Consider the following 27717-nt stretch of genomic DNA (forward strand, 5'->3'; position numbering starts at 1 on the left):
AGGCTTTTTATAGTATATATGCCTGCTCAGATTGAAAGCCTATTACAACTAATAGTATTTAAAGTAGTTTTGTAGGATTTCTGTATTTAAATAGTATTTGAAGTAGTTTGTGGACTCTTTGGGGAATCATGAACTTTCATTTGAAAAATGAAGGGGCGTCTGGGTGACCTAGTCAGTTAAGCGACTGACTCTTGATTTTGGCTCAGATCATGATGTCACAGTTCATGAGTCTGCACTGGGCATGGAGCCTGCTTAAGATTCTGTTTCCCTCTATTGCTCATACTTTCTCTCTCTCTTTCTGGAAAAAAAAAAAAAAAAGAAAAATGAAAAACTATGGATCAAAAGAGATAAATGGATGGGACAGGTTGTGAACTTTGTTCCAATAATACTTTTTTTTTTTTTTTTTAATTTTTTTTTTAAATTTTTTTTTTCAACGTTTTTTATTTATTTTTGGGACAGAGAGAGACAGAGCATGAACGGGAGAGGGGCAGAGAGAGAGGGAGACACAGAATCGGAAACAGGCTCCAGGCTCCGAGCCATCAGCCCAGAGCCTGACGCGGGGCTCGAACTCACGGACCGCGAGATCGTGACCTGGCTGAAGTCGGACGCTTAACCGACTGCGCCACCCAGGCGCCCCTGTTCCAATAATACTTAACATTTACTCATGTGATTGAGAGAACTGGAGAGTTTTGAAGATTATAATGTTTCTACAACTATGGTTTTAATTTTAATAGGGCCTGAATTTAAATATTTGTGTATCTATGTAGTAGAAAGTTGGGCCTTTTTTTTTTTTTTTTAAGTTTATTTGTTTATTTTGAGGGAAAGAGAGAACATGAGCAGGGGAGGGGCAGAGAGAAAGAGAGAGAGAGAGAGAGAGAGAGAGAGAATCCCAAGCAGGCTCCACTGTCAGTGCAGAGCCCCTTGCGGGCTCCATCACACAAACCACGAGATCATGACCTGAGGCAAAATCAAGAGTCTGCCGCTTAACCAATTGAGCCACCCAGGTGCCCTGAAAGTTGGGTTTTTCTAAAGCTTTTGTATAAATAGCACTGGTATAACTCTAAGTGGACAGAATAAAGGTTAGAGTAAAAGTCCTATGGTATTAACCACAGTGTCTTAAGTTGGCTTCTTCTGTTACAGACCAGGAATAAGGGCAGCATTAAGGCAACTACTTTAATGGGGATGGGACTTATTTGGATTTTAATATTTCTTGTATATTTGTTAAAAAAGTGGTTTCATCATTTTATATACTTATTTAATTATTAGCCACTTATACACATATAAAATGCTTATGCTTCATATGTATCAAAACTGAGAAGGTCATTTTTATTCCTGGTCTTCTCCAGTTCAGCATGGCATGTGTATACTCTCCTGTGACATTCATCATACTTAGTCAGTGTTTGTTTTCTCCACTAGATTATAGGTTCTCCAATGGCAGGGACCATGTCTGTTGTGTTCATTACTTTATTTCTAGTGTCAAGCTGTGACATAGGTGTGCAATATAATTTTCTTTTAACTAAGTGAACATGTACATAGCATTTCTTTTTTATGTGAAAAATATTGTAATAAAAATTTTGTGCAATGTATATTTTTCATCCCCAGCTTTGAAGCATCTGATGTAGCCAAATTTGAACAGTTGCAGTGAATTTATAGTGGGCTTTGTCTGAAACAAGTAGAATATGTATAAGAGGAAGGAACGAATGGCTAGCTGCCCATTGGTTGAGATAACAAAAGTGTTCAGGCTATTTTGGGTTGTGGTTCTCTGTTTCAGAGTCATTTCAAGTACGCAGGCCACTTATTAAATTCATAATGTGAGAACATGTTCCTAACTGAAAATGGCATTGGGATCTTGCATTCTTTTTAAACTGCAATGTCTTTTTAAAATTTAACAATTTAGACCAGGTATTGATATATTATTTGGAGGCCTGCAGGTTACAGCATAGTATCATACTATGAGTCATGAATTCCTCTGTCTTTTCTCTCTACTTCAAACCAATTTGCGTTTCCCTGGATATAAATACAAATTAAACTATATATAGATGCACCAGTTCTTATTGTTTTTCACCATTAAAAGACAAACAAACAAACAATACCTCAACTCCTTTAATTCACTTTCCTGTTTAAGAATTTGCGAGGAAAGGGGTGCCTGGGTGGCTCAGTCGGTTAAGCGTCCACCTTTGGCTCAGGTCATGATCTCACAGTTCATGGGTTCCAGCCTTGCATTGGGCTCTGTGCTGACAGCTTAGAGCCTGGAGCCTACTTCAGATTCTATGTCTTCCTCTCTCTGCCCATTTCCCGCTCATGATCTATCTCTCAAAAATAAATAAATGTTTAAAAAAAATTTGCAAAGAAAAGTGAGGAGACCTAGTCTGTTACAATATCCCAAGACTTTGTCATGTACCATTGAAGAGCCATGATGTACTTTACTGCTTGTTTCAGTAAGTGTGGAATGAGATGACTTTAAAATAATGGGCTAGATCCTGAAAGAACTAATCTTGACATACTATTTAAAGATATGGGGGCTTTAGTCTGATTAAATCTATTTAGGTATGAGCAATATGTGCAGACAAAGAGATAGGTAGGGTATGAGAGAGTAATGGATAAAAGGGAACTTGTATAATTAGACATAGGAAATTGGGGATTTGTTGCTTTCTTTCCAGTCGCTTGGTAGATTTTGTGTCCTTGTATATTGGGTCATCAGTCTGATGATTGATTTGTGGTTTTTCTTATCCCTCCCACCTGCCCCGCCCCTTCCCTTAGGGTATTTCCTTTAGATTGTTGGTTTCTGGAGGGCAAGAATGGGGCTATATTCTTGGTATTTCTGGTGCTGTTCTTATCCTAGTCCCTTGCTCATGGCATTCCTTCCACAAGTGTGTTGTGCTTTGATAGTTGCTATCCCAGCTAGTCATTCTAATGAGGATAGCTCACTATCTTTTGCCTCCCTTGGAAGGCATGGTGATCCTCTTTTCTTGCCTTCAAATGTTGCTATATACAAATGGCTATGTAATCAAAGAGAAAAACAAAGGTTCATAAATGATATTATATTCTGTTGTTACGCATTTGGACTTTTAGATTTCAAAAAATTTTGTTACTTCTACTAGAAGTCAGCTTATTGGATTGGTATGAGTGTGGGATTTTTATGTGTATAGAGGATGAGAGGTAGTGAATCTTAGAACTAAAAATGTTTTACAAATATTGTCAAGTTGCAGAAAATAGAATCTTTGGCCCCTAGAGAATTTCCCACCGATAAGATTTCCAGTCAAATGACTTTTAAGAGGAGAGTGGCTGAATTTCATTGCAGCTGGCCACAATCCAAGTAAAAGTCATTCCTTCTTTTGAAATAAGTTTACCTTATTCCCACAAGTAAGCTTTCTGTGAAGAAAGAGAAATAGCACATTTGTTCTTAGAGTTGAGAGGTGAGGGACCTCTATTACCTAGCTCCCTATATTTTAAGCCCTCTTTCTTTGTTCAATGCATCTCTGAAGAATTGGTTTTATCTGTAAGGTAGACAACCTGTTTTTATTCATACAGTTAAAGTGGATAAGGATATATGAATGGCGGCATAATTCTTACACAGAAAAAAATCAAGACTACTAACACTTAAATATCTTATCTTTGCTCTTCTCCCCAAAGAGCAAAATTATTTATCAGACCCTTGCTATGCACCTTGCTAGGTGTTCTGAGTGATAGTAGGATATGTAAGATATGGTCTCTGGCTTCAAGTTGTTGAAATACAGATGAAATTTATAATCTTAGAAAATATTTATCTTATCCATGTCCTCTCCACCAGTAAAATTGTTTGCAGAATTTAAGTTACCCATTTTAAGGGGTTGTGCTCTAGTACTGTAAATGCTTTATTTCTTGGAGCCACAGAGAAAATATGAGTGGACCAGCAGCAGAGTGAGCAGGTGGTGGGCCTCATAGTGAGGAAAAGACCTTTGAGCATTGGCCTCAGCTGTTGTCTTCTTGTGGTACTCTGGACACACTGGGTTTTCATTTCCTCCAAAGCACAGTGCTGTTCCTCTGCTTGAACTACTTTTCAGTGCTTCTTTATTTGGGCAATTTCTACCAATCCTCAACTTCCATATTAAATGTCAGTGTTTTAGGGACACCCTCCCTGACTTTATCTCCAGAACTAAGTTAGGTCTGTCTATCATATGATTTCTATACTTTTTTCCTTATTTTGCTTATCACAATTGTAAGTAATTATCTGTGTGATGCTTAACATCTTTCTCCCCACTAGAGCCTTAAGGAGCAAATACTGGTTCTACTGTGTTTGCCCCAGAATTTTCAGCACCCATCATAGTGCTTGCACATAGTAGAGTCTTGAAGAATACTTGTGGAATGAACAAATGGGAAGACCATGTGCTGCTTCCCTACCAAAACTGTTTTATGTTTTTTTGGAAAAATATATATCATGCTGTGGGTGAATCTTGGTGAGGTTTAGCTGCCAATTAGGAAAGTAGCTGTAAGTTTCTGCTTAGCACACAGCATTGTATGTAGTAGGACCATCTAATTCCTGTTTACTGAATGAATCAATTCCAGGCATAAAGTCCTGGGGTGAGGTGGGAATAATCCTGTCCAACATAGGAAGATGCAGAATTTGTTAAGTGTAAATAAAACTATAACATGGATTTGAAATTCTCTATTAGTTTTGATGCTTTGCAAATAAACAGAATAGACAAGTTTGGCAAAATGCATCTAGTATGAGTTAGCAAATACCAAAGTCAGACTTTAGATAAAGATACAAGGTAAATCAGGATACAAACTTGACAAGAATCTTGGAAAGCAGTAGGGTATAATGGTTAAGAGTAAAGACTCCAGAGCTAAACTCCTTGGTTCAAATCCCACTATTGATCGATACCTCTGAGGTATGTAAATTGGGGAAATTATTTAATCTCTATTTCTCATGGTCCTCCTCTGTAAAATAAAGCTAATCATAATACTACCTGACTCATCATGTGTTATTGTGAGGATTAATGAATTCATAAAAATGTTTAGAACTATGCCTGTCATATAGTTAAGAGCTCAATGAGTGTTAGATATATTAAGATATTTTCCATAATTTTTAAGTCATATTTTAAAATGTTAGTCTAATGAAAAGGCAGTGTTGATTCTTTTTTTTTAATGTCTAAGCATAACTTCTAACTTTTGCTTAACAAGGCAAAGTGCCAGTGAAAGCTTTCAGTAGAATTCCATATGTTGTGGAATATACAGTTTTACCAACTGTGGGGAAAATATCACTCACAGTTTAGGTGCCTGAGCTTTGATTGCCATTTCCTCATGATTGAATCAAACATCTAAATTTTTGATTGATAACTCCTTTGGAGCAATAGCGAAGGGAAAAGTAAAGTATCCCCCCCTCTATATTTGTCCCCCCAATTTAGAATCAAGAAATGGAGCTTAGGATTTGGGATTTTATCCCAAGCATTCATTGTCCCATTTTCTAAAAAAGAAAAAAGATGAAGGGATAGTCAGGCCACTCACTAAAATAAGTAAGATGGGATCAGCCTTCCAGGTAGAGTTGAGAAGTGTAATGCATTTGTAAAATAGAATTCATTTTATTCTGGAACAGCCAAATTAATGTAACAAATATATAATGACTACATACTATGGTAGGTACTGGGTGGGCTTAGTATCTCTTATCTGAAAGGAGGGCTAGAATCTCTTTCAGATGTCTTATCAACATGGGGGTAATAGAGTCAAAGAATATGATGGCCACACTACTAGTTTAGAAGGTATACTGTTATTTCTAGTCTTATGGTGGTTTTCTGGAAATTTTTTTAACATGTGTATTTAATGTCAATGTCTTAAATTAGATAGCATTTTTACTATCTTCCTGAGTAATATAAAGATTGTAAAATACTTCTAGTTCCATGATCCCTTTACTTATGGTTGTGTAAAATTTTGTTTCTGTCTTCTTTTTTCACCCCATAAGTTAGATAGTATTGTTGTCTTATACTGTTGCTTTTTTCCCCATTTACCCACATTTATTATTTTTTTGAGATGTAAGAGAAGTGATGAACAGACCTTCCTTCTAGGTATATTTCTCTACTTCCTGAAGTACACCCTACACTAGTATCTTTTTTTTTAAATGTTTATTTTTATTTTTGACAGAGAGAGAGAGAAAAAACACACACGTGGGGGAGAGGCAGAGAGCGAGAGGGAGAGCCACAATCTGAAACAGGCTCCAGACTCTGAGCTGTCAGCACAGAGCCCAACGTAGGGCTCAAACTCACGAACTGTGAAATCATGACTTGAGCTGAAGTCAGACGCTCAACCAACTGAGCTACCCAGGGGCCCCTATGCTAGTATTATCTTTAATGGGGTCTTTGGGCAGTATACATTCTAAGTTTTTATTTGGCTGAAAATGTCTTTCTTTTGTCTTCTTTTTTGGAAGATAATTTCATTAGATATGCTAATCAGGGCTGATAGTAATTTTTTTCCAGCACTTTGAAAATATTATTCCAGTGTTTCTGTATTCACATCAGCCAATTGTTGTTTTGCTGCAGGTTACGACTTTTCTCCCAGGGGTTTTTAAGACCTTGTTTATCTTTCTTGAGATTTTTTTTGGGCTCCCTGATTTTTGAGGATTGATTTCTTTTATCAATCCTAGATAATTCTTAGCCATTATCTTTTTGAATTTTTACCTCTTTCCTCATTTTATTTTGTCCCTTGGGAACTCTAATTAGAAAAATGTTGTACTTTATCACTCTGTGCTTCATATTTCTTAGTAGTTTGTGTTTTACCTTTAGTAATTTCTTCATTTCTTCCAGTTTGCTAATTCTCATGCAGCTGTGTCTGTCATTTAGTTCATCTACTGAGTTTTTAATTTAAATGACAGTATTTTTTACTTCTAGAATTCTGTTTGTATCTTTTTCAAAATCTGCCTGTCAGTTTTAATAGTCTCTTGTTCTTTCATCAGACCTTTTAAAAAAGATTATATTCTCTCTCTCCCTTTCTTTTTTTTTTTTTTGGTTTGATAAAAAACATCTTGGAGTGTAGAAACTATAAGAGCTTAATACCAGGATGAGAATAGAAAGGTACTTTTGAAATCTGAAGGAATTCTAGGATAATATTACTGTCATGAGACCGTGGAAGTCTCTGATTCTTTTCTTTCTTTCTTTAAAAAAAATTTTTTTTTATTATTGCAGGAAGATACATGTAACATAAAAGCTACCATTGTAGAGGCCCCTGGGTGGCTCAGCTGAGCGTCTGACTCTTGATTTTGGTTCAGGTCATGATCCCAGGATTGTGGGATTGAGCCCTGTGAAGGGCTCTGTGCTGAGTGTGGAGCCTACTTAGGATTCTCTCTCTCTCCCTTTGTCCTTTTTAAATTTTTTTTTTTTTAACGTTTATTTATTTTTGAGACAGAGAGAGACAGAGCATGAACGGGGGAGGGTCGGTGAGAGGGAGACAAAGAATCTGAAACAGGCTCCAGGCTCTGAGCTGTCAGCACAGAGCCCGACGCAGGGCTCGAACTCACGGACTGCTAGATCGTGACCTGAGCCGAAGTCGGCTGCCCAACCGACTGAGCCACCCAGGTGCCCCACCCTTTGTCCTTTTTACCCCACTTGCACTCTCTGTCTTCAAAAAATAAAAAATAAAAATAATAATAAAAAGGTGTCATTTTAACTATTTTTTTTTAATTTTTTTTTTTTAATGTTTATTTATTTTTGAGACAGAGACAGAGCATGAACGGGGGAGGGTCAGAGAGAGAGGGAGACACAGAATGGGAAGCAGGCTCCAGGCTCTGAGCCATCAGCCCAGAGCCCGACGCGGGGCTCGAACTCACGGACTGCTAGATCGTGACCTGAGCCGAAGTCGGACGCTTAACCGACTGAGCCACCTAGGCGCCCCAATTTTAACTATTTTTAAGTGTACAATTCTGTGACAATAAGTACATTCACATTGTTGTGTTACCATGATCACCTTCTACCTCTAGAACCTTTTCATTGCCCCTAGCTGAAACTCTGTACCCATTACACACAACTTCCCATTTCTTATTCCACTGAGTTCCTGACAGCTATAATTCTACTCTCTGTCTCTTTGAGTTTGACTTCTCTAGGCAACTCATATAAAGTAGAATCATATAGTATTTTTCCTTTGGTGACTGGCTTATTTTACGTAACATAATGTCTTCAAGGTTCATCCATGTATCTTATGTCAGAATTTCCTTCCTTTTTAAGGCTAATAATAATACTCCATTGCGAGTATGTACTGCATTTTGTTTATTCATCTATTGATAGCCACTTAGGTTCCTTCCTTTTGGCTCGTGTGAATAGTGCTGCTGTGTCATCACTCTTTTTATTGCCTTCTGAGGTCTGGACTTTGCATCTGAGGGGTAGAAGCTTCTGATGGATTCAGGTAGGACTGTGAACCCAGCCATGTTTGCCAGGGATCAAACATGTAATCAAATTAGGCCAAAGGCCCTTTTGCAGAATATGGCAGGAAGACAGGAGGGGAAGTTCATTCCATCCCAGGGAGCCAGTATTTGAAGCACAAGCAAGTTTGTCAGCCAGAGAAAAATGGAAAAGCCTTCTGTGCAAATGCAAAGATACAAGAGTGTAAATGTGCAGTTAGGGAGTAGGGAAGCTTTAGTAATGAGACTACCAAGGTAGATTGTGCTAGTTTGGGAAGGGACTTATATGCCATATTAACCAATCAAAAAAACCCAACCAAAAAATATTATATGCCATATTAACCAATCAAAAAATCCTTTAATTTTTGAATAAGTAAAAAATTCACCTGGTTTGAAATTTGAAAGGTTTGGGATTTAGTAAACAGTCTCAATCCCACCCTTGAACATCAGTCACAGTTTCAATAGGAAACCAATAGGGTTCCTCCTCATAGGAAACCAATGGACACAGGAAACCCAATGTCTTGGGTATGCTTCTAGAGATAGTTTATGCATATTCAGGCAATATATGTTCACCTTTTATATAAGTGGTTACCTATCATTACTGTCCTGTTCCTCGATTTTTTTCCCTTGAAATACTTTGAGAACATTTCTTAATACATATTGAACCTTTTGACAGTTACATAGTAATCCATTGATGACTGTAACATAGTTTATGTAACTAGGCCCTTATGGAGGGACCTCAGGTTATTTGTGATCTTTTGCTATTTCAGACTGTGGCAATGAATGACACAGTTAAGTCATTTTATGCCTGTGCAAGTACATTTATAGGATAATTTCTAGAAGGGGACCATTCTAAGCACTGGATGTGAGGCAGTGGAAGGATTTTAAACTGAGGTATAACATGGACAGTTTTGGGTTTGGGTAGGATAACCCTGGTAGTGGTGAGGAACATAGACTGGAGAGTGAGACACACATTGTTGGAAAGCCATCCATCCAAGAGACAGGGAAGGCTGCCTTCAAGCACTGGGGGAGTGCAGATAGAGAAAGATGGGGCAAATTCTAGAGAGTTCTTTATTACTTCATTTACATTTGGAGTCACAGTATTCTCAATTTCAGAAATGCACCAGTGAAACAAAGTGGTTTTAAAAATTACTAATTATTTTATTTATCCTTAGGGCAACACTATGTGGTTGTTACTCCTATTTTATAGATGAGGAAACTAAGGCTCATAGAGCCCGGGGCTAATAAGTGGCAGGGCCAGAACTTCAGTATTTTATTTATGCAAATGAGCTCACTTTGAAATGCAGGACCAAAAACCTAAAAGGTGTCAACAATGGCTATATTGAAGTTGTATGTTAAATAAGTCATACCATACATACCTTTTTGATTTCATGTGGAAAAAAGAAAAATTAAATACAGTGGCTAGTAGCATGGATCTACCTATAGAGATCTTGGAAGGAAAGAGAAAAGAACAAGTTGAAGTGGGAGCTCTAAGGAAAGAGCTATACTTGGCCTTCAAGTCAGGTAGGCCTGTGGTTTTTAATCACTCCAGTAAGATGTTATGCAAAAACCAGTAGGGAGATATGTTTAGAATGATCCCGTTTTATATTATCCTATATGTGGAAGAGCATAGACTAAAATGTGGTGGGATTGAGTGGTGGGATTTCAGGTTAAACTTTTTTTTTCTTACCAAAATTCATGTTTTTCTCCTAAAAATGAAAATGTACCACTTTCGAAGTAAAAAAGATACATCCAGTATTTTCTCATATATTTTTCTTGTTATTGTTTGTGCTATTTTCAATGCTTGGAATCACCCTTCCAAGAGTTAAAATGGGCCCGATGTTGATCTCACTTTCTCCCTGAAGCTTCTTTCCAGGCGGCTCAGTTGAAATTAATCTTTCCATAAGGCTTGCCTATGTTTCTTAGAAGATACTGTCATGAATTAGAGCTACTTGAGTATACGTGTTTGTACTCTGTCCTCCAACCTCACCCACCTTACAAGTTTGAGTTCTGGAAGGCTTGTAGTGCTCTCGTAGAGTGGGATTGCTTGCACTTGGTAGATACTGTAATGCTGAATCAGTTGTATTTGCAGCACTGCAGTTTTCTCTCTGTCAGAGGAAGAAGAAATAGAGATAAATTCCAAGTCACAGTCAGCAGAGTGATTTTAAAATTCTAAGCGCAATGATATTATCTGTGTACACCAGATGAATACTCTTTCCTAATTTGCGAAGGCTGCTGAAAAGTCCCTGGAGAAAAAGGAGCCGTAAATAAATAAACATCGTCTCTAAAACTGCCATATCTATTGCGTCTCTAACACCTAAACATGAATGCTACATTTTACCTAATATACCAGGAAACTATTATCTTTGAACTGGAAGCTCCAAATTGGCTGCTTGTTCTAGAGTTTCCAGAAACAGGCAAATTCCTCAGTCTCCTGTAGTCGTATACTGATGGCACTGAGGAATGGGAGTGCAGAATCCCCTTCTTCCCCCTTCTTGTCCAGAAATTGACCCCTTTTATTATGTTTGCCAGATAAACCTTTTCCTCTTCTTTTTTTTAAGTAGTGTTCTGTTGATCTTTCCTTCCATATCTTTTTTCTTCTTCTCCTTCTTCAAAGCTACCAGTCTAGATTTAGACTTTAATAATGTCCCTCCTTGGGGCGCCTGGGTGGCTCAGTCGGTTAAGTGTCCATCTTGGCTCTAGTCATGAACTCACCATTGGTGCGTTGAGCCCCACATCGGGCTCTATGCTGGCAGCTTGGAGCATGGAGCCTGCTTTGGATTCTGTGTCTCCCTCTCTGCCCCTCCCCTGCTCACGCTCTGGCTCTCAAAAATGAATAAACATTAAAAAAATTAAAAAAAAAAAGAATAATGTCCCTCCTTGATAGTTACCTATTAGCCTCTCACTCCCATCCATTACTGCCAATTTACTTATTAGTAAATCTAAGTACAGTTCTGATCTCAACACTTGTCTTGCTCAGAAGTCTGTACCTCCTCCTATTGTCTTTTAAATTAATCTAAACTCCTTATTTTAGCTCTTGAGGGCTATTACACTTCACGCCCCCCCCCCCCTTTGTTTTTATTTCTCTATGGAGTGGAGAAGTCAGCAAACTATATATATAGCCTGTGGGCCAAAATTTATACTGCCCAGGAGCTGAAATAGTGTTTATATTTTTAAATGTTTGAAAAAAAAATCAAAAGAAGATTCCATGGTGCATGAAGTTATATAAAATTGAAGTTTCAATATCCATAAATACAGCTTTCTTGGAACAGCCCTGCCCACTCATTAACATATTTTCTATGACTGCTTTCAGCTTACAACAGTGTTGAGAAGTTGTGACAGAGGCTATATGGTCCATAAAGCCTAAAATATTTACTATCTGGCCCTTTATAGAAAAAGTTTGCCAATCCCTGACCCAGAGTCTTAAGATTTATAAAGTTGGGAATAGACCTCAGAGATGTTCTAATCCAACTCTCATTTTTTTTTTTTTTTTTTTTTTTTTTTTAAGTAAACTGTATGCCCAATGTAGGGCTCAAACTCACAACCCCAAGATCAAGAGTCGCATGCTTTACTGACTGAGCCAGCCAGATGGCCCCAACTCTCTCATTTTAAAAATGAGAAAGTGGGGGCACCTGGGTGGCTCGGTTGAGGGTCCGACTCTTGATTTGGCTCAGGTCATGATCTCATAGTTTGCAGGATCAAGCCCTGTGCTATCAGCACAGAGCCTGCTTGGGATCTCTCTTCTCTGCCCCTTCCCTGCTTGCACATGCTCTCTCTCAAAATAAATAAACTTAAAAAATAAATAAATAAAAATGAGAAAATGTATTCTCAGACATGATCAATAGAGTCTCTGAGGCAGGTACCTTTGACAGTGGAAAAGCCAAAATCAGAATCTACTGCTGGTCCTACCCCAGAGTAGGGCCCCTCCCTCAAAGCCTGCACTTAGACCCCATGAGACTGCTTGGCATTTCATGAACACATTCCAGTCCTTCTCAGTTCTGTTTCTTTGCATATGCTGTATTTCCTTCCATCTAAGATACCTTCTTCCCTCCAGAAATTATATCCATGCTTTAAGGCTTAGCTCAAATACTGAAGACTGTCTTAATCTCAACAGCTGGTTGCACTCTGTGTCCACCTACCCCCAGTAGTGCTAAGTTCTACTTCCCTGTTGGCCTATACACAGCAGGCATTTATGTAGTTCTGATCTTTTCCAAGCCTAACTAACTATAAACTGCCTAATTGCATCTTTGTATCACTTGCACACTGCCTTACAAATGGAATTCCTAGGACATAATTTAAAGAATAAATTAACTAAAAACATCAGGATACAAAAGATACCTTCAACATCTCTAGTTTATGTCTTATTAAAAAAAGGGGGTGCCTGGGTGGCTCAATCGGTTGTGTCCAACTCTTGATTTGGCTCAGGTAATGAGCTCACCATTGTGAGATTGAGCCCGTGTCGGGCGGGCAGGCTCTACTCCCAGCGTCCTCAAGATTCTCTCTCACCCTTTCCCTCTGCTCCTCCCCCACTTGTGCTCGTACTCCCTCTCTCTCTCAAAAAAAAAAAAAAAAAAAAAGACAGAAAGAAAGAAAAAAGAAAATACAACACCACTGAATAATATTTTTGATGGTATTAGCTATATAGAAGAATCTACCTCACAGTCGATGAAGTGTGTATACCCTAGGGAGAACTTGGATATGTCCCAAGGAGGATCATCTAATTATGTGATTATTATTTAAGACTTGAGTATATTTATTGATTACTAGGCTTATAGAAACTTCCCTGCTAAGGTAGGAATTCACACTCTAAATTCAAATTCAACAGTGATAATCTTATACATTCTCTATCTACAGGGATTCTCTGTTGTTATATCTTCCATGTAAATTCAGTTCGGGAAGGTTTCCATTTATGAACCAAATACAGACTTGTGTTGTTCTGTAATGAATCATTAGGAGTGAACTTGATATTTAGGGCTGACTGAAGATAAAAGGATTGTAGTTTAGTGTATAGGTGCTTTGCCAGCATTGACTTTTGATACTTTGCTTGAAACAACATCAACAATTAAAAAAAAACAACAAAAAAACTAGATAGATGAATAGACCCTCATGATAATGTAATCCTCTCAGTTCTAATTCTCTTTCTTTTCCCCAACTGGGAATAAGTTATGTAAGATGGTAGAGCCAGAACTTAACTGATGGGTTTGGTTATCTGTGGCAGCTCTTCAACATCTAGGCTTGTGGTACTTTGTAGTAGTAAGCAGGTGAAACAAAAGGAAATAATGTCCCTGTGAAAGTCTTCTAATTAAACCAAGGTTGTGTCTGATCTATTAATGTTACATGAAGAGCAGTGATGAAATATAATCGGCAAAAGGCACAAACACAAATAGTATAGCTGGGGATGGTTGACAACAGCTTTTTTTCTGTCTGTACATCTCGGCCAGTTTGGTCTGGATGTGCTGCAGCTGTTCTCTTATTTCACTTTTCAGCAAGTTTAGAATTGAGTCTTGCTTAGCCCATGTGTAGTCGCACTAAATATGTTTGTAGTCATTAAGAAGAAAAGGTAAAAACGTTAAAAACAAAAGCCTAAAGGTAAAACTTGGGGGTTTTATTTAGTTTAGGTACCATTAAACAAATCTTTTTTATGGGCGTTTGAAGTGAGCAGCCTTAACCATTTGTCATATTAGTATTCCCAAACATTGGATTTCTGGTTCTGGCTGTTTATAAGAAATGTGTTTGTAGCTTGAGCTGAAATAGAGTAATTCTGCTTCTGGCCCTAATTTAATGGGTCAGAGTGTCTGTTACAGCCTGGAGCCAAATTTAATTACTAAACTGTAAAAGTGACTCTGAATGATCTCCAGTTAGCAAGCAGGATGATTCCCAACATTAGTAAAGACACTCAAAGACATTTGTCTTTGGGTTACTATTTCAAATTTTGACCACACCTGTAATTAAAAAAAAAAAAAAAAAAAGTAAAAGGCTACATTATTGGTCAATCCTGGTTCAATTTTAAAAGCTAATTGAGGCCAGGTTGACTCAGCTGATCATTCCTAAGCAAGTAACAGTTATGGAGCTGAAGCAGCTTTATCCCTAGTGAGCCTGACCTGTCCTGGCTGTGGAAACCTTCCAGCTTCTGGGAAGGAAAATCAGAACAATTGGATAGGAGTTGATTAGACTGCAGCCTGGTGGTTTATATATACCCATTGTGGGCTTGAAGTCTTTCTTATCCTTGCCGTCTGATAGCTCCATAGAATTATAGAATCATGTGATGTAACAGCAGAAAACAATCCATATCATTGAATCCTTTTCCCTCATTACACACACACATACACGCATGCACACACACACCCACACACACATACACACACAAACACAGTAGAGTGGCTTATTTTATTTGTATTTTTTAAGATTTTGTTTTTAGGCAATCTCTACACCCAACATGGAGGTTCAAACTTACAACCCCTAAGTCAAGAGTCACATTCTCTACTGACTGAGCCAGCCAGGCACCCCTGGGAGTGGTTTAGAATTAGAGCATGGGTGTGCTGAAGTCAACACCAGTATCTGAGTAATTTTAGGCAGATCAAGGAACCTATCTTTGCCTCTGTCATCTGTAAAATGAGATTGTAATGGTACCTACCTCATAGGTATATTGTTATAAAGATTTAATGAAGTAATAAAGAGCTCCTGATTTACAGCATGTGCGCAGTTAACAAAAAAAAAAAAAAAACTTTTTTAAAAGGAGAAAACAGAAGTCACAGATGAATACCACAATGGCAGAGGGAAAGAAAAAAGGACTAATGTTTATTTAGCACCTGTTATCTTCCAGGCCCTGGAAGATACAGATGTATTAGGTGATTTACATATGTATTACATTCTTTAGCCTTGAGAGAGATTTTACTTTTCCCATTTTGCTGGTTAGAAGAGTGAGAAAGAGATTAAGTTACTTGCCCAAGGACACGGTATTAATAATAGCAGAGTGGAAGGAGAGATTCATTCCAAAGCCCCAGTTCTTTTCCACTACCCTGTTACCTTCCATGAGGTCCCCAGTTTTCCCCACATAAAAATGGGTTGCATTTCAAAAATTCATTTACAAATTCATTTGAAGTTATTTTTCCATAAGGACAAAGTTACAAATGGTGGTTATAGACCCAGTCTTATCTGCAAGAGCTGCATTGTTACTGAAATTATGCACATTTGTGAACTAAAACTGTCAGGAAAAAAATGCATTTGCAATTTTGGCTATTAAACAGAAAAAGTGTATTTTAAATTCTGTGGAATAATAGTTCTTTGAGAAAAGCAGATTGGTTAGAGAACAGTAAGAAGATGGAGACTGTTTTGATGCTGGTGGGGCCTTTGGAATACTTTAAGGGACTTAACATTTATAGCACGGAAACAGTCTATGTTTGATGACACTTTGATGATGTACAAAGCACATTCTTATTCATTACAATCATGTATGAGACACGTAGGATAGGTAGTAGAGTTGACCTAATTTTCCTTGGCAATAGTTAGCTTTTTTTCCCCCATCACTTCATCCATGATTTTTGTTTTTTAAAGGAGCCCAGCTAGTCACTTTAATACTGAAAGGATTAGTTTATAGGTATATTGAAGAATGAATGAAAATAAAAGAATGAAGGTCTTTGATGTAGAAATGTTGGGGCTTGGAGCAAGCGGTCAAGAAAGAATTCTTGAGGCCTCTTTGGTGCAAAAAGGTGGCTTTATTAAAGCATGAAGACTGGACCCATGGTCAGAAAGGGCTGCACTGGGATTGTGAGAACAATTGATTACATACTTTCAAGTTGGGAGGGGTTAGGGATAGTATAAGTTTCTAAGGAATTTGGAAGCAAAGTTTCCAGGACCTTGAGGGGCTAGCTGTTGTTAGGATAGGTCATTTACTACTGTCTAGTAAAACCTTAGTCATAAGACCCTTCAGATGTATATCAGTGGGCCATATGCTTGGAGGATGATTGCTAACATATATCTTGCGCGGGGCGGGGCGGGGCGGGCGGGTAGAGATAAAGGAAGTTTCCAAAGGAATTTTTATATGTTAATGGAGACTTAACAGGGCCCTGGAGGTTGGGATGTTAAGCCCTTAGCAAAGTATTAACATCCAGGCAGTTGAGTTCCTAGAGGAAGGTCACTCTGCCTGTTTCAAGGACTTGTCACTGGGCTCTAAGTTGTAAGGAAATTTAATTTTTTTCTGTTGCTTTTGTTCCCCATGTCAGTCTTCCTGAGTTAATTGTGCCGAAATAGAAGGAATTAGAATGGAGTAAAGGGTATATGTGGGCAGATAAGAAAATGGTAGAATTAAATGTTAACTGTTTTTTTTTTACTGTCTTTAATATTTTCTTATTTTAGTTGGCACTGTTTTCTGAGCACATTATCAGTCATTGTGTGTCAAACCTGACCCCAGTGGAATCTGTTCTTTACTTGAAGCATCTGCTAAAGATTATATTCAGATCATGCAATGATCTTTTCCTCCCCATCAGTATTTATGAATATGCGATAGTTATTTAATTATAAGACTAGTGGGACTAGTACGGAGTTCCTGTTTAAGTAATCTTTTTAATAACTAAAAAAAATTAGAAAAAGTAAAGCAGATTGAATGAAAAACCATCCTTTTATTTTCCTGTAATTATTGCTTGTTCTCCTCTTACTAAAGACAGGACTAAAGGGTGAGAATTGGGGGAACTTAATGTGATGTAGTATTTGCTTATGCATGTTTCAAAACAAAAGGGAAATCCCTTTAAGTAGGATTTGATATGCTGTAAACGAGTGTAGGAATATTTGTCAACTTAATGTCTGGCTTGCAAGTTAGGAAGTATACCTGAAAACACAGGAAATGGAGCCAAGATGCTTGGATTTACATTCATGTTCTGCAACTTCTTTAGAGAAATTACCTCCCTGACCCTCCTTTTTAAAGTGATGCATTTAGGGTAGATTGCCAAAGTCTTTTTTACTCTGAAATTCTCTGTGAAATGGAAGGAGAATATTTTGTGTTTATTTGAGACGGCTGGGAGAAAGTGGGTGGTGGCGAGAAGTTCACTGTGCTGGAGACCTGCTTTGTTGTTAAATTAGTGGCCATCCAGAGTGCAAGTGTAAGTATTTGTGACATGTACAGAAGAGTACTGAGTTGAGGGAGAGAATCTAGTATTTGCCAATTGGAAGCCTGCCCACAGCATCTTCATAAATATGAATCTGGTGAGCAGGCTGCTCTGTTAACATTTATCTAACCTTAACCGATACAGTCAATCTTAAATTGGGTTAGAATAAAAGGCTGCTGCCGAGGCAGCTTAACACTAGTTCTAAGGAACGTATGTTGCATCAAATAAGCCTGCTTGACGTTAGAACTTGCCACTGACATGGTTCATCTACTGTTTATCCCATGTGATTGTGTTATCATTGGTGTACATTTAAATTCAATTTTCGGCAGTTGGTCAAAATATGAACCTTTTAGGCACTGGTGGTTTCTCATTACTTTATGGATTATTACTTGCCAGGAATATTTTTTTAAATTTTATTTATTTATTTTTAGAGAGAGAGTGTGCGGGCAGGGGAAGAATAGAGAAAGAGAGAGAGAGAATCACAACCAGGCTCCACAATGTCAGCACAGAGCCTGATGCAGGGCTCCACCTCACAAATGGCGAGATTATGACCTGAGCCAAAATCTAGACATGGATGCTTAACTGACTGAGCCACCCAGGCGCCCCCTTACCAAGAATATTGTTGACACTTTTCATTTTATTTTTAAATGTTTTATTTATTTTTGAGAGAGAGAGTGCAAGCGGGGGAGGGGAAGAGAGAGAGGGGGACAGAGGATCCGAAGTGGGCTCTGCACTGACAGCAGTTAGCCCAATGGGTGCTTGAACTCATGAACTGTGAGATCATGACCTGAGCTGCAGGTGGATGCTCAACTAACTGAGCCACCCAGGTGCCCCTGTTGACACATTTTAGAAATTTAGTTTGTTTTTCTGATTATAGAGGTAATGCATAGTCATTTTTTAAAAATCTGAAAAGTACAGGAAAAGATTAAGAAGAAAAGAGAAATCACCTGAAATTCTACTTTCCATGCTGTTTCCTTCTAGTCATTTTTTTCTTTTTTTTTGAGGTAGCTATGTGTTTGGGGGAGAGGGGGATATTTCTTTAGTGAAACAGCTGAGGCATAAGTAGAATTTCCCATGACACTCATGATGTTGGGAATCTTGCCTTGTGTACTGTGCTAATTAAGAACTGAATGATTTTGTCTGGGGCACCTGGGTGGCTCGGTCAGTTGAGCATCCTGACTTTGGCTGTGGTCATAATCTCACAGTTTGTGAGTTCAAGCCCTCTCCTGTCAGCGCAGATCCTGCTTCAGATCCTCTGTCCCCCCGCCCCACCCCCATCCCTCCCTCACCGATACTTTCTCTCAAAAATAAATAAATACTAAAAAAATACAAGAACTGAATGATTTTATTAAACCAGGTGGCACAAACTCAGATGCCTGCACAACCAAATGTGTAAATGTGTGAATCAGACCAGTTAGAGGACACTGGGGAGTGGTAGGGACTGTGGTAAATTGAAAAATGTAGGACCTGATTGAAGAAGACTGCTACTATCTCCAGCTTATTGTTGCCATATGGAAACAGAGTCTTGTGTTACCAGATCTTCCTGATATCCAATAAAATCTGGACATCTGTATTTCTTTTTAATGTGAAGTTTTCCGTTTTAAAAAAATACCGTGCCTGTCAAATAGGTCTGTAGATTACACCTGGCCCATACACTGCCGTTTTGTCATTCCTGACATAAATACTTCCCTCAGTCTTTCTCACAGCTCTCATAAGAAGAGCACTTTTATAACAAAATATTTAGAGGGGACTTGCATAAGGAATTTCTAAGAGTGGCTTCAGGAATTTTCACTCTGTGTAGACACTGAGAGGGTTGCCTAATGTGGGAATGATAAACCTAGATATCCACAGAGACCAGGAACTGACATAAATGAGTGAAATGGTCTGGATATTAAGATTATAGGGAATGGTACAGAGAGTATATTCCCTGTATAGGATATTTGGGTTCTAGCAAATTGTTTCTTTGCTGAAATGCAGATCTGATGTGGCCAATCTTCTAGTATGTCAAGAGTTTCATAAATTTGTATCTTTATGAAATTTCTTGACTTAAAAACAATGTGGATGAAACATAAATTACCGTTGGTCCAAATCTGCACAAAGAGTTACTAATTTGTAACTCGTGGCCTAGATGACTGTTTTCCTAAGTATATCCTACAAATCCCAATTCCATCATAGGTTGGTAGGTATTAAGAAATTGGAAAGTGGTGGATTAAATTAAATTAAACAGATTTCCTGACTGAAAGTTATCTTAGATCCTTAAATAAACTGTTTGTAAATTCCTAAGAAGATATAGGTCATAGGCCCCACAGTTACAGTTAATGTCTCTGTCTTCACTCACCATCCGTCTTGTCTCTGAGGAAGAGATGATTTCCTCCTGGTAAATGTTAGTGTCTCTACCTGTTCTCCAGATTCTGTCCCTGCCTCTTTAGAGACCTTGCTTTATAATCAACGTCTTGTTTCCTGCCTCCTTTCCTTCAGCCTATCAACATGCTTGGTTTCTTTAAAGAAAATAATAACCATTTTCTTAGCATACACAAAAATTAACTTCAAATGGATTGTGGACCTAAAATGTAAGAGCTAAAACTATAAAATTCTTAGAATAAAACATAGGAATAAATCCTCATGACCTTGGTCATGCAAAGCCTTCTTAGATACTATACTAAAAGCACAAGCCACAAAAGAACAAATAGATAACTTGAATTTCATCAGAATTAAAAACTTTTGTGCTACAAAGGACACCATCAAAAAAGTAAAAACAAGTCACAGACTGGGAGAAAATATGTGGTATAACCATATAATGGAATATTATTTGACAATAAAAAGCAATGAAATACCGCTATATGCTCCAACAGGAAAGAAGCCAGTCACTAAAGGTTGTATCCTGGGGCGCCTGGGTGGCTCAGTCAGTTAAGTGTCCGACTTCGGCTCAGGTCATGATCTCATGGTTCGTGGATTCGAGCCCTGCATCGGGCTCTGTGCTGACAGCTCAGAGCCTGGAGCCTGCTTCAGATTCTGTGTCTCCCTCTCTCTCTGCCCCTCCCCCACTCGTGCTCTGTCTCCCTCTGTCTCAAAAATAAATAAACATTAAAAATTTTTTTTTAAATGTTGTACACTGTGTGATTCCATTTGTATCAAATATAGGCAAATCTGTAGAGACAGGAAGTAAATTACTGATTGCCTATGGCTGGACGGGGTGGAGAAGGTTTGGGGATAAATACAAGGAGTGACTGCAGATGGTTTCTGTATGGGATGATGATGATGTTCAGAAAATGATTATGGTGATGGTTGCACAACTCTCTGAATATACTGAAACCATTAACTATGGCAGTAGACACTATTGATTCTTCTTTCACATTCTTGGAACTCTGTATTTCTTTAGCTTTCATGGCATAGTTCTACCATTCCACACATCCTGTTTTCAGACATTTCCTTCTCAGCTCTTTTCACCAGCTTGCTTTTCTACCAGCTCTGCTCTGTTTCTTCAGCCTAGGCATGTAAACTGAGGAACCATCTCTTCAGTTGCTTATTGAGCAAGTGCTTATCTCCATCTCAACATCCCATAGGTAGTCATGATTTTCTTTCTCAGATCTGGTTTTCTCTTCCTATATTACCTATACTACCAAGTCCATTTGAGTCAGGAGCCTGAGAGTCATTCCAGACTTCTCCCTTACCCTCCACATGGAATGTCACATAGATGCACCTCTTAAATCTGCCTTCATATCCATATCCATACTGCTGCTGCTTTTAGTTTATCTTTACTTTCACTAAGACTCTAAGCTCTGTGTGATTAGGGGCCACATGTGTTTTCTTCATTACTGTCTATAATACCTGGCACATGGTATGTTATATAAATATTTGATTGAGTAAATGAACTAACAAATGAACTGATCATTCTAGTTTTTTTGTTTTGTTTTATTTTATTTTATTTTTTTTACCTTTGTTTTATTTTTGCTGCTGAATTTTTCTTACTGAAATGCAAACCTAATAATGTCTTTTGCTTAGGACCATTAAATAATTTCCCATTGGTTAGAGAATAAAGTCTAAGTCCACTGCACACAAGGCCCTCCCTAATGTGGTCCCTTTCTGCTTCTCCAATTTCCTATCTTCTTTATATCTCCTCCTTGTGGACCTTAAACTGGCCATACCTTCACATAGCTGCTCCACTGCTGGAAAGCTCTTTCTTCCCCAAATCCCATTACTCCTGGAGAAGAGCTCTTATCAACCTTTCTAGAGTTTCTTTTCCTCTGTGAAACCTCTCCTACATCACTGATGCAGAGCTGAAGCTTGGATGTGACTCCGTTAGAGCATGCATTACACTGTGTAACAATGATTAGTTTAAGCATTTGTCTTGTCTTTCTGTGAAGGGCAAGGACTGAATCCCACTTATTTTTATATTGCCATCGCACACAATGTTGTGCACAGTGCCTACCACATAGGAAGTACTCAATGAGTGGTTGATTAAATGAGTGAGTTGGAAATCAGAGTAGGTTAGAGAGTCCTTGTTTTTCTGGATATATGGCTTTTTAAACACCTGACTCTAGTATATCATCTGTGAATAATGCAAAAGGTACAGTGAGGGGTGGGTGGATCATAAATCCATCACCACTGCAGGAAAATAAGCAAAAGTGTTGCTGATGGTGGGCATATACATTATTATTGTTTTATGACATAGACATGGTACTGGACACAGCTGCATATCAGAATGGCCCTTCAGTATAATGGATTGATCAGCCTAATAGCTATACTACAGAAACAGAGATTTGAGCCAAACTAAGTACAGGCAGAATTGTGCACATTCCCTTGTCTGGTCACAATCAGTTGGTTTCCATCAGTTGGCTCCATGGCTGGCCTACTGTAACTTTAAGTGTACATTTGGCTTACATTTTCATTGCATTTTCTTGTCTAAATACATTAGGGGAGCATCTGGGTAGCTCAGTCGGTGAAGCATCTGACACGATTTCAGCTCAGGTCATGGATCTCACGGTTTGTGGGTTTGAGCCCCGATCCAGCTCTGCGCTGACAAGGTGGAGCCTGCTTGGGATTCTCTGTCCCTCTCTCTCTCTGCCCCTCCCTCTTAGCTCTCTCTCAAATAAAAAAAATAAATAAAATAAAAATAAAAATAAAATACATTAAGGACTTCTGTTGATTACCATCTCCCTGCACCCTTTAAATCTGATGTTCTATGGCTACCACTTATACTGTGTAAATCTCTAACACAAATTCTCTTATGTGTTTTGTCTTTCTGTTTTCTTATATTTAGGCTAGCTAAGGGAGACCTCTACATTAACATACTTTTAGTCTGGGTAATGACTTGAACCAGCCAAGTTGTTTTTTTTTTTCTTTTTCCCTTTCTTTCTTTCTTTCTTTCTTTCTTTCTTTCTTTCTTTCTTTCTTTCTTTTGCTGGAAAGAAACCAAATCTCTGTACATTACTGAACCAAATTGAGTGGGTCGTGATGAAAGGAGTAATAATAACAACAGCAGAAGACAAAAGGCCTCTCACATAGAATTTTGAACTAAAGTCACATATTGAACAAAAGATATTTAAATTAACTACTGAACAAAGTAAGAGCTCTTCAAAAGAAACAGGGCTTCCCGCCAAGCCCCCTGAAAATGCCCCCAGGCCTCTTACTCATTCACTACCCTTATTTCATTTTATCTAAGGATGCTTTATTTCTTATCTCATTCTCTTCCTACCACCTAGCGGACACATAGTTGGCACTTACTGCCTGTTTATTGAATTGAGGGAATTGGGCCTCAAGAGTTAGAGGCAATTCTCTGAAGAAGAAAATAAAAGAGAAATAGTTTTAGCAGTGAATAGAACCAACAAGTCTGAATTTCAGCAATGGAACAAAGCTTGGAAGTAATAAAATGTATTTACTATAAAGTTAGATTACTTTGAAAGGGTTGTTTTTAAATGCTCACCTGGAAAACCTCAGAACTTATAATTAAGACCTATTTGGCATTCTGGCATTCTTTTCTCTGCTTTTTTTTTTTTTTTTTTTTTTAAGTACCCTTCATGCCCAGCATGAGGCCTGAACTCACGGCCCTGAGATCAAGACCCAAGATGAGATCAAGAGTCCGATGCTCAACTGACTGAGCATCCAGGTGCCCGTCCCCCGCTTTGTACCCTTTAACTATGGGCATTTATTTTTCAGAGAGAATATGATTTATTTTAAGGTTAAAAAATCAGACATCAACTTTAACCTCACAATCATAAAATGTATAGATAAAATATACAGGAAGTGAGAGCTTTTAAATTTTGCATTTATTAATCATTTCATACCTTGCCTTGTTCCTAAAAAGAATTTGAAGTGGTAAATGAAGACTGAAGGTAGAAAAGATAAACTTAAAGGTAAATTTCCTTTATTAGAGAGCTAAAAGGTAATTGGGTCAACTACAGTAGACAAGGAAGGAAAGAGATCACATAGTTGAGAAGAAATATTTGAGTAATTATATGATTCATTTCAGGTCACATACATGACCATATATTTATTTATTTGTTTATTTTTAATGTTTATTTTTGAGAGGGAGAGAGACAGAGTACAAGCAGGGGAGGGGCAGAGAGAGAGGGAGACAGAATCCAAAGCAGGCTCCAGGCTCCAAGCTGTCAGCATGGAGCCCAACGCGGGTCTTGAAGTCACGAACCCTGAGATGACCCGAGCTGAAGTCGAACCCTTAACAGACTGAGCCACCCAGGTGCCCCCATACATGGCTATTTATTAGCTAAGCTGTAACTAGAAACCAAGTCACTAAATTCCTGTGCATGTGCTCTTAACATGTATGTAGTAAAAACATTTGGCTTAACTAAAGTAGTTAAGTGTTTTGATGACTGGTGCTGCACAGGTTCGAGAAGCATTTGTCCAAATTATTACTGACCTGCTTGTTTGTAAAGTGTAGCTTGTATTAGGAATCATGTGCTTCCCCACAGTAAGGCTGAGGCCTCCAGGAGAAATGTTTTCCACAAGCCATGAAGATTCCTGCTAGTTAACAAAGAGCATTTTGTGAATTAATCCCTTTCTTAATTGTTCTACTCTTTTTGTTTGGAAAAGATGGATGCTAAAAAAGCTGTTTTGTTTTGATAGTGTGGGGAAAGAGAAGGAAAGTACATTTCCTGGTTGATGGCCTAAAAAATGTGAAGCTTTATCTTGGCTCTCCTAGATAGACTTTGCCAGCTGTTCACAAATAGAAGATGCTTTTCTGATCCTGCATATCTTTAGAAACTGGCTTCTTTGGAACTTCTTGACTTGATACTTCAGTGATACAACACTGAATTGGAAAGATCTAGAACAGAGGATGACAACCTTTGAATAAATGGGCAAGTTAAGTTACATAATCTTCTCTGTCTTTGCTTGGCATACAAAGCCCTTCCCAAGGTGACTGGAGCTTCCCTTTCTAGCCTCATTTCTTTTGCTGAGGCCACACCAACCTGTTTTTCTTGTCTACTCAACCATATGCTCAAACACATCGGAGCCTTTGCCTGTTCTTTCCTTTCTGCTTGGACTGTCTGATCCTTCTCTTCTCCATCTAGCAACTGTCTTTGCAGACCCAGCTCCTTTGTTTTGTGAAGAGACCATGCAGCAAAGGCAAAAATGAAGGTTAATCTAGCAGCTGTGTGAAGAGTGAATTAGAAGATGGAAGTCTAGAGTCAGGAAGACCAGTTTTAGGAGACAGTGAAAGTCCCATAGACCTGAGCTGTGCAATATAGTAGCCACTAGCCACATGTGGCAATTACAATTAAAATTAATTGAAAGAAGCCAATCGATAAAGGTTACATACAGGATGATTCTGTACGACATTTTAGAAAAGGTAAAACTATGGAGACAGTGACATGATTAGTGGTTGCCAGGAGTGAGTTGTCATGTTGACTATGAGTTTTGGGTGATTATGATGTAGTCAATGGTAGGTTTATGGGTAGTAACAAATGTACTCTCTGGTGTGGGTTGTTGATAATGGGGGAGGCTGTTGTATGGAGCGGGGAGTGTATGGGAAATCTCTGTTATCTTCCCCTTAGTTTTGCTGTGAACTTAAAATGCTATAAATGAAAAATAAAATCTTAATTAAAAAAATTAAGATTAATTAAAATTAAATAAAAAGTAATAAGTTACTTCTTCAGTTGCACAAGCCATACTGCTCAATAGGCATATGTGGCTCTTGGCTACTGTATTGGGTAGGACAGTTCAAAAAGAACATTTCTATCATAACAGAAAGTTCTATTGGACAGGATTGCTAAAAATCAATTCCTCAAGTGAAAATGACATTTATTCTACACAGTCATGCTTTATGTGTTTTGCCTTAAAAATGGGAGCATTTATTTATTGTACCTAATTTAATCCTGGATTGAGTATATTGAAGATTGGAGTGACTGTGGATACTGTCACCACAAGTATGAATGCAGCTTAGAATAGTAAATTAAGGGGTGCTTGGGTGACTCAGTCAGTTGAGTATCTGACTATTTCAGCTCAGGTAATGATCTCAGGGTGGTGGGATTGAGCCCCGCATTGGACTCTGTGCTGGGTGTGGAGCCTGCTTAAGATTCTCTCTCTCCCTCTGCCCTTCCACGCCATCTCCCTGCCACCAAAAAAGAAGAGCACAGGCTCTGGAACCACATGCCTTTTTTTAAAAAAAAAATAGCTTCTGGATAAGTAGGCTTTGAGTATATTTTTATTATCTACTTTTCTTTCCCCACTTACCCCTACCCTTAGAAAAGAGAAATAAAATATTTAAGTAAAATTCATTCATTCTTTAGTAATTACCTTCACCAGGGTCAGATTATTGGCTGTTCGTAAAACTGTTTTAATGGTTTTGCTGGGTGTACTCATGATTGCTTTATTTTTAATTTTAATTTTTATTTATTTTTTTAAAAACAGATTATCTTAATTTTTAAAAAAAAAATTTTTTTTTCAACGTTTTTTATTTATTTTTGGGACAGAGAGAGACAGAGCATGAACGGGGGAGGGGCAGAGAGAGAGAGAGGGAGACACAGAATCGGAAACAGGCTCCAGGCTCCGAGCCATCAGCCCGGAGCCTGACGCGGGGCTCGATCTCACGGACCGCGAGATCGTGACCTGGCTGAAGTCGGACGCTTAACCGACTGGGCCACCCAGGCGCCCCCAGATTATCTTAATTTTTAAATTTAATTTTTTTTGAGAGAGACAGAGAAAGCATGAGTGGGGGAGGGGCAGAGAGAGAGGGAGAGAGAGGATCCCAAGCAGGCTCCCTGCTGCGTGGGGCTCAAACTCCCGAAACTGTGAGATCATGACCTGAGCCAGAACGAAGAGTTGGACAATTAACTGACTGAGCCATCTGGGTGCCCCATGATTGTTTTATTTTTTGAGGGTAAATCTTTGCCATATATCAGCCTTCCAGCATTGCTGCCTTCAAAGACCTCTCACCTAATTGATCAGAAGTCATTTCTGATTTTTCCCCCCCTCGGTCTACTCCCCATCCCCCACTCCTTGCAGTCCAAGAGCAAGTCCTATTAGTTCCTCCTCCAAAAGAGCTAATTCTCCATTTCCACTTTCATGTCTTATTTTAAGTTACTGTCTTCTCTCTGCTGGATGACTGCAGTAGCCTCCTAACTGGTCAGCCTGCTTCCCCTTACCCACTAAGATCACTTGGCCACATCACAGACAAAAATGTCTTTTTAAAAAGAAAATCAGGTCATTTCAATCTCCTGTTTAGCAGTCCTTCTTCTTACTGTATTTAGAAAAGATTCCACACATCTTAACCTAGCCTAAAAGGCTCTTTGCCATCTGGCCCTTGCCTTCTTATCCAGCCCTATCACCACCACACCTTCTCCCCTCACTGAACTTCAGCCACTCTGGCCTCCTTAAGCTTCCTTGGATATACTCAAATTTTCCTGCCATAGGGTCTTTGTCTTGTTTCTCCCTATGGAGTGTTCTTTCCCAGTTCTTCCATGAGGCTTCCTTCTCAGCTTCAGAGTCTCAACTCCAGTGTTACTTCCTCAGGGAAGTCTTCTTTATCCACTCTTTAAAGTAGGAACCCTCTACTCCTACCCTATAGTCTATATAGTATCATCCTTACCATTATCTGGGGTGATTTTGTTTGTGTATTTATGTACTTGTGCACTTTCTGTCTACTCCTACTAGAATATAAGTTCCATGAGGGCAGGAGGCTTATTTTTACTCTCTGCTCTAGCCCCAATACCTAGAACAGTGCCTGGCTTATGTAGTTGTACTCAATAAATGTTTCATAATGCTGAATAACAGCTGAATAACTGAATGTTTTCTAAA

The 27717-nt window shown here is 38.5% G+C and overlaps 1 protein-coding gene and 1 long non-coding RNA gene across 3 annotated transcripts in view; one reads left to right on the plus strand and one right to left on the minus strand.

The window, feature by feature from the left end:
* Window positions 1-27717, minus strand: part of LOC122202697 — a 75444-nt gene that overhangs the window by 38319 nt on the left and 9408 nt on the right. The window contains exon 2 of the long non-coding RNA XR_006194807.1: window positions 10357-10470. This is a non-coding gene — a long non-coding RNA (uncharacterized LOC122202697). The remainder of the gene's footprint in view (window positions 1-10356; window positions 10471-27717) is intronic.
* VCL (vinculin) overlaps window positions 1-27717 on the plus strand; it is a 110028-nt gene that overhangs the window by 6032 nt on the left and 76279 nt on the right. The window lies entirely within an intron of this gene.

The sequence above is a fragment of the Panthera leo genome, chromosome D2, assembly GCF_018350215.1.
Source record: "Panthera leo isolate Ple1 chromosome D2, P.leo_Ple1_pat1.1, whole genome shotgun sequence".
NCBI lineage: Eukaryota > Metazoa > Chordata > Mammalia > Carnivora > Felidae > Panthera > Panthera leo.